The following is an 8052-nucleotide window of genomic DNA, read 5'->3' on the forward strand; positions in this document are numbered from 1 at the left end:
GAGTCAACCTAGACTTAATTGAAGAATTAATTGCATATTTTTTGTCAATTATATGAATGGATTTTGGATTTTAAGTTGACGAATGATTAAGTAGTTTTGTCTCGTCATTTTCATGGATATTGTCATGGATATTTAGTTGATAAACTGTTCCAATTTTGTTTTATCAGCTACATGGATTTATGTAGATTGTATTTGGTGTATTGATTGAGTTAATGCATCATTTACGGATCATATGCATGGTATGTACCGGTATGGGATGGTGACATACGGAGGGACGAATTAGATCAAAACGCTAATTCCAACCAATTCATACATACGGAATGGATTAACTAAAATAGTTAAATCCTACATGGTTTCATGTCCTATCAACTAAAACAGTTAAACGACATATTGGATGGTTGTTTATATTTTCTGTTAATAGGAAGGATAGGGATTTAATTAAAATATTTAAATCCTAATTATATGTTGTGTTTTAGCGACGAATAGTTGACCGGCTCAACATTGTATTTGGATGGGATGTATATACACTTAATTTATGTTAGTCTGTGCGGCTGAACAAGCTGAACGACTAGCTGGATTTCTTATGGTTGGATAGGATCGGCCTTTATATATATAATTATGTTACCGCGATCTGAGATTGAGTCTCATAGTCGATGGTTAGGGAGCGTATATGCAGTAGGATGCATAGCTAGCTATGTTGGTTGAGGTATACCCTGTTAGTTTTAGGTAGTCATGCCCACTCAGGTGCATTTTTTTATATTGTCTTCTATTCAGGTTGAGACCCTCAACATAGTCTAGTGAGAGTCCAGTAGTATGGTTATATGTATATATCTATTTACGGACTATATAGATATGGTTGAGACATCTAGGATATATCTGTGTATCGGGTCTCTGTTTGGATTGTAGTTAGGATATAACTTGTTCGTGGGCCTGACCCACTATTATTTTTTAGGTAACAGACGGTTCCAGGTCTTAGATCTTGTTCGTGTTGAGCAGAGATGACTTCTCATTCTTCCGACGACGTAGGCGGTTCCTGTATGGTTTAGCATTGGATTCTTTTCTAGTGGTTCATTTCTCAGTGATGATTTTATTAGGGGTCCACCAGATGGATTCCCGAGTTGTATTAGAAATGGAAAATTTGGATGTATCAGAATAATTCTTTATTAATTTAATTTTATTCTGAGGTTTCAGTATTTAGTTTATCATTCTAGTTTATTTTCAGCAAATTTTTATTTATTCCTGTTTCCTTAATTGTATTCTGTATTCGTTTATTGCTAATTGGTTTGATATCCTCGGGTAATCGGGCGTGGGCCTGGCCAACCCACATCCGAAAATCCGGGGGTATCATAGTTGGTATCAGAGCACTCCAGGTTCTAATGTCCTTAGGAGTGTTTTCGTTATAAGACTTCCGCGTTGCGTCTCTTAAAACTTAGAGCCATATTAGGATTCATTGTACTCTTTTTGCGGTTCGTTAGGAGGAGCTGATGTCAATTATATTCTATACTTATGGAATGGTTGACACTAGGAGGAGGATGGGATTCAAGGCGAAAGCGATACGGACCCAAAGGAGTGATAGAGTAGGTTTTCGAGTTCTTTGTCAGAAACAGAACTTGGGATCGAAGGTTTAGTTCCAAGGTTGGCATTACTTAGAAGGTATATGCCAAAAACGGATTAGGGTGTAGGTGGTAGGTCCCCGCATATCGGGGCCAACATAACTTCAGATGTTCTCAAAAAGGAGACAAGTGAAGAGTAAGATTCTGAAGAGGATCCTAAGGGAGGAGATACAACGTCTCCAAGAAAGGGGATATTGAAGCTTGAGGATGAAGGATATCACGAGGGTGCTCTCATTCACCAGCAGTATAGTTAATGATACTGGTAGTGTTGGTGTGAACCACTCTACATATAGATGAATTTTTGTGTCGTCTCTCAGAGAGTCAATTGAAAAGTACTCTTCAGGAGTTTAGGGATTGGATGGAGTTCTTTACAGAACAAAGACGTGATTTTATATCACATTCTGGAGTGAATGGGGATTAGGTTGTGACGTTCTACATTGCGTTGTAAAGCCACGATAGATGGTTTGCATTCCGAGTATAAGGAAGATGAGGGTTAAGCCGTTGGATATTTGCTTAGGCAAAAGAATGTTGCTTTTATGCTATGGTTATAGATATGTTTCAAGGTTGTATGATTACCAACGAAACTACAAAATGAACTTTTGTGACATAATTTGGGAACTTGAGTTCAAAGGAGGTTTCTTCTCTAGAATGGAGGATGTCTTAAGTAGAAATTATATTTTGGTTATTTTAGTGTATTGTGTGTATCTATGTGTTCGATTTTTGTTGTTCTGTGTTGCATTTTGTGGTTACGTGTTTCATTTTTGTTAATTTGTCCGGATTGGGAATATGGATTAGTTGGAGTAGGATTAGTCAGAAGTGGATGGTTGGTTGAGATTATCGACATTTATTGGAATCTTATTTCCGTATGGATTAAGAGTGGTGGATTGAGCAAGTTTGCTACTAGACCTTATTCTCGAAATGTTCACTTTAGAACTTCGCATCAATTTTACATTGCACTAATAACGGAGTTATAGTTATACTCATATCTCTAGATGGAGGATTGGGTCGAGAATGTCTTCCATATCAGAAGCAGGGGGCGTTATTGAGGAAGGTCGGTTTTTATGTATTAAGTGGACTTTTCATGAATGGTGTTTCTCCATTTAGGCGTTAGCCTATCGAATTGTGTTTTTTAAAACATTGGGATAGGATGCATAGAAGCTTTACACATCTATGCTATGGAACTTGGAAGAATGTGGACCTTTACCCGGTATAAACAAATTTAGGTAAGGCTGAGTAGTTGCTAAAATACAACATACGTGTTGAATAATTTTTGTGCTTCCTTTATATCGGATCTATATATTTTCTTTACGGATTTGGAAATTAGTGGAGCCCATACACTGAGGTAGAATCCACAACGAAACGGAGCAAAATTTTAATAAAAATAATTCAGAGTTTCGTGAATTCCGAGGACGGAATTCCTTTTGTTAGGGGGGAAGAATGTAATACCCCTAAATTTAAAAAGGTCATAATTGGAATTTTATTTGTTATTTTATTATTCTTAGGTGTTTTCATTACTTTTGTTACGTGGCTTCCTGTTTTGTTGTTTAAATGAATTAACTATTTAATTATAAGTGTGCGTGATGAAGTGGCATTTGAATGTTAAATTAAATGTATTGTTTTTATTTTATTTTATTTTTAATCGAACTTGGGCTTGGATATGATTAACGGACTATTTGGATAGTGTAAATGGGTACCGTTTTACCCAAGGAAGTATATACATGTATATATATAGGTATATATGTATATAGAGTTAGTTTTAATTATTGATATTTATTAATAATTAAACTTGAGGTATTAATCATAATTTAATATAGGTTATAATTTTAGGGTTACATATATTCTCACGTTTTTAGCCGACTTACATTATAACTTTTATGGTCATTTTTTCTTTCTCGGATTAAAATTAGAATTAGGGTTTTAGTTTTTCTAAACCTATAAATATATCATTATGTTGATTTAGGGTTTTAAAAGAATATGTAAACCCTTTTCACGTACCAGAGAGATAGAGAGGAACAGAGCGTAAATTGTGAGACAATAACAGACCATCTTTGGTGAGGGTTTCAACTGTGGATAAAGGATTGGTCATGGGAGAAGGGAAGGTTGAGCAGTAGGAGGCTTGATGGCAGTCATGATCACCGGAAAAACCTAGGAAGACGGCGACAAGGTTTTGATTCCAAAACTGCAAAGGCAAGCTCTGTTCTTTCTCTCTCCCATTGGCCTGTATTCTGTGCATACCTAGGTGTCTCTAGGATTTTAATTGAATATTAATCAGATCTGGCATGCGTATTATATGTCAAATTGATTATCTGTATGTGTATATATTTATCTGAAACAATTCTTGATTGACTTGTGTATGCTTGCAAATTGAAGTTCAAGTTTTGTGGTAACGCGTAATGAATCGGTGGGGGTTTTAAGTCACAGTAATAAATTTCAACTGCCAAAACAAATCATTTGGATGCTACTGTATATATATTAGACTGCTAAGATCATTTTTAAGGAAGAACAGAGGGATTAGAAGTGGTCGGAGTCAAAGCAGAAGGTCGGAAACAAGGCTGGAATGGACTGAAGGCTCACAGAGAGGGAGAGAGCCGGCTCTGGGAAGCCAAGAGCCAGCTCCAAGATGGTATGGAGCCGGCTCCATGCATATAAGAGCCTGCTCTAAGTTTCAAGAGCAGGCTCTCTCCTATTTTGACGTATTTTAGTGTTTTCTAATTTTCTGGGTACCGTTTGGATTATTTTAATTCTTTCGAATTGTGTTGTGAGGGCACTTGGGGTTCTTAATTTAAACTTCAAGTGTATTTAAACCTCTTATTGCATAGTTTATACATTTACGCTAAAGTGTTAAATAGTAGGAAAATAGACAACTTTTCAGTACTGTTAACGGTTGGAGGAAAGTTAAATTGCGTAGTTTAATTCAGTTATTGAACGGGTTATAAAACCAGTCATGGGGATGATTTTGGGTGTAAATAGGATTCTTAAACTCAGTATTAAAGATGAACCGAAGGTTGGGAATAGCCGGAGACGAAGGTGAAAGGCGAAACGGATCAAAACTGGACAGATGAGGCTCTAAACCTATATGAGCAGGCTTTAAGTTTCAAGAGCAGGCTCTAAGTTTTTATGGAGCAGGCTCTAAGTTTTTATGGAGGAGGCTCTAAGTTTCTAGAGCAGGCTCTAAGTTTTTATAGAGCAGGCTCCATGGTGTAAAGAGCCTGCTCTATGATTTTCAAGAGAAGGCTCTTTGGTTAGGTTACGTTTGGTTGTAATCTGGAGCTGTCCGGGAACTGTTTGGGCTATGTTTGGAGTTCTAAATTGTTTTAGGGAGTGAACTAACAATTTTAAAAGTAATTTCAAGAGATCTTAAGCTCTCTAATTGCATAAGTTTGCCTATTATAGGAAGGGAATGATCAGTGTGAAATTTAGACAATTCACATACTGTTAAAGGTTGAAAAGGAAGTAATTGTTCAATTTTTAAATGGGTGACTTAAGTAATTATAACATGATGTTAATCTTGTTTTAAATGCATGTTAGGGTCATTTAATTAATAAATTTTGATATGTGCACACTCGGGAATATAATTGCTGAATTAATAAATCCGTTCTGCAATTACGTAGATTAAGGATATGAAATTACTTGCTTGCTCTAATATGGCAATTTAATGAATTATAACATGTTTCTAATTTTTGTTTTAGATGCATAGTAGAGTCTTTTAGTTAACAGATTGGACCTGTGCATGCTTTGGATTTTTATATTGCTAAAACATAAATTTTCCTGCAATTACATGACTAAAAGATTTGCTTTAAATTGTTGAATTATTCGATACACTATTCTGCAATTAATTGGATGATGGTTTTCAACCGGATGATGGTTTTGAACTTAAATTGCTAAACTAAAACATAAGTTTTGTAATTTACATAGGAGTTAACCTGGACTTAATTGAAGAATTAATTGCATATTTTCTGTCAATTATATGAATGGATTTTGGATTTTAAGTTGACGAATGATTAAGTTTTGTCTCGTCAATTTCATGGATATTGTTATGGATATTTAGTTGATAAACTATTCCAATTTTGTTTTATCAGCTACATGGATTTATGTGGATTGTATTTGGTGTACTGATTGAGTTAATGCATCATTTACGGATCATATGCATGGTATGTACCGGTATGGGACGGTGACATACGGAGGGACGGATTAGATCAAAATGCTAATTCCAACCCATTCATACATAAGGAATGGATTAACTAAAACAGGTAAATCCTACATGGTTTCATGTCCTGTCAACTAAAACAGTTAAACGACATATTGGATGGTTATTTATATTTTCTGTTAATAGGAAGGATAGGGATTTAATTAAAATATTTAAATCCTAATTATATGTTGTGTTTTGGCGACGAATAGTTAACCGGCTCAACATTGTATTTAGATGGGTTGTATATACACTTAATTTATGTTAGTCTGTGTGGTTGAACAAGCTGAACGACTAGCTAGATTTCTTATGGTTGGATAGGATCAGACTTTATATATATAATTATAGTACCGCGATCTAAGTTTGAGTCTCATAGTCGACGGTTAGGGAGCGTATATGTAGTAGGATGCATAGCTAGCTATGTTGGTTGAGGTATACCCTGTTAGGCTTAGGTAGTCATGCCCACTCAGGTGCGTTTTTGCATGTTGCCTTCTATTCAGGTTGAGACCCTCAGCATAGTCTAGTAAGAGTCCGGTAGTGTGGTTATATGTATATATCTATTTACGAACTATATAGATATGGTTGAGACATCTAGGATGTATCTGTGTATCAGGTCTCTGTTTGGATTGTAGTTAGCATAGAACTTGTTCGTGGGCCTGACCCACTATTATTTTTCAGGTGACGGACGGTTCCAGGTCTTAGATCTTGTTCGTGCTTAGCAGAGACGATTTCTCATTCTTCCGACGACGTAGGCGGTTCCTGTATGGTTTAGCATTGGATTCTTTTTCGGTGGTTTATTTCTCAGTGACAATTTTATTAGGGGTCCACCAGATGGATTCCCGAGTTGTATTAGAAATGAAAATTTTGAATGTATCAAAATAATTCTTTATTAATTTAATTTTATTCTGAGGTTTCAGTATTTGGTTTGTCATTCTAGTTTATTTTCAGCAAAATTTTATTTATTCTTATTTCCTTAATTGTATAAAGTGTTTGTTTATTGCTAATTGGTTTGATATCCTCGGGTAATCGAGCGTGGGCCTAGCCAACCCGCATCCGGAAATCCGAGGGTATCACAAAGGTCTAGTGGTATAATAGGTACCTTGATTGAGATATTTTCATTCAAAAAGATTCAATATTTGATCATTAAAACACTCTTCGCGACTTCATAGGGAACTCGAATTAGTTAAACTCAAAACTTTCATTTTCTTTCAAATATTCAATCTTCAAACATTAAAAAGGTCTAGTGAGGTAATAGGAACCTTAATTAAAGTTATTTCATTCAAAGATTTAGTCTTTACTCTTTAAAACACTCTTCGTGACGTCAAACAGAACTTGAATAAGTTTAAATCAAAACTTTTATTTTCTTATAAAGATTTAATCTTTATACATTAAAATGGTCTAGTGACATAATAGGTACCTTGATTTAGGTAATTTCGTTCAAAGATTCAATCTTTACTCATTAAAACTCTTTTCGGAACGTAAAAGGTAACTTGATTAAGTTTCACTCAAAACTCTTATTTTCTTTCAAAGATTCAATATTTAGTCATTAATACACTTTTCACGACTTCTTTGTGAACTCAAATAAGTTTAACTCAAAACTCTCATTTTCTTTCAAAGATTCAACACTTATACATTAAAATAGTCTAGTGATATAATAGATACCTTGATTGAAGTAATTTCATTCAAAGATTCAATACTTACTCACTGAAACACTCTTCGTGACATCGAACGGAATTCGAATAAGTTTAACTCCAAACTCTCATTTTCTATCAAATATTTAATCTGTATACATTAAAAAAGTCTAGCGACTTATTAGGTGCCTTGATTGTGGTATTTTCATTCAAAGATTCAATCTTTACTCAACAAAACACTCTTCGCGACCTCATAGGGAACTCTAATAAGTTAAACTCAAAACTCTCATTTTTTTCAATGATTCAATCTTTATACATTAAAAAGGTCTAATGACATAATAAGTACCATTATTCAAGGATTCAATCTTTACTCTTTAAAACACTCTTCGGGATGTCAAAAAGGACTCGAATAAGTTTAACTCAAAACTCTTTTTTTGTTTTTTTTTTCAAAGATTCAATCTTCATACATTAAAAAGATCAAGTGACATAATAAATACCTTTATTGGGAACTCGAATAAGTTAAATCAAAACCCTCATTTTTTTTCAAAAATTTATTCTTTATACATTAAAAAGGTCTAGTGATATAATAGGTACATTGATTGAGGTAATTTCATTGAAAGAT

This window comes from Cornus florida, unplaced genomic scaffold (assembly GCF_030987335.1).
Source record: "Cornus florida cultivar Cherokee Brave unplaced genomic scaffold, ASM3098733v1 CherokeeBrave_3.0.0_Hap2_Chr06, whole genome shotgun sequence".
NCBI classification, from domain to species: Eukaryota; Viridiplantae; Streptophyta; class Magnoliopsida; order Cornales; family Cornaceae; genus Cornus; species Cornus florida.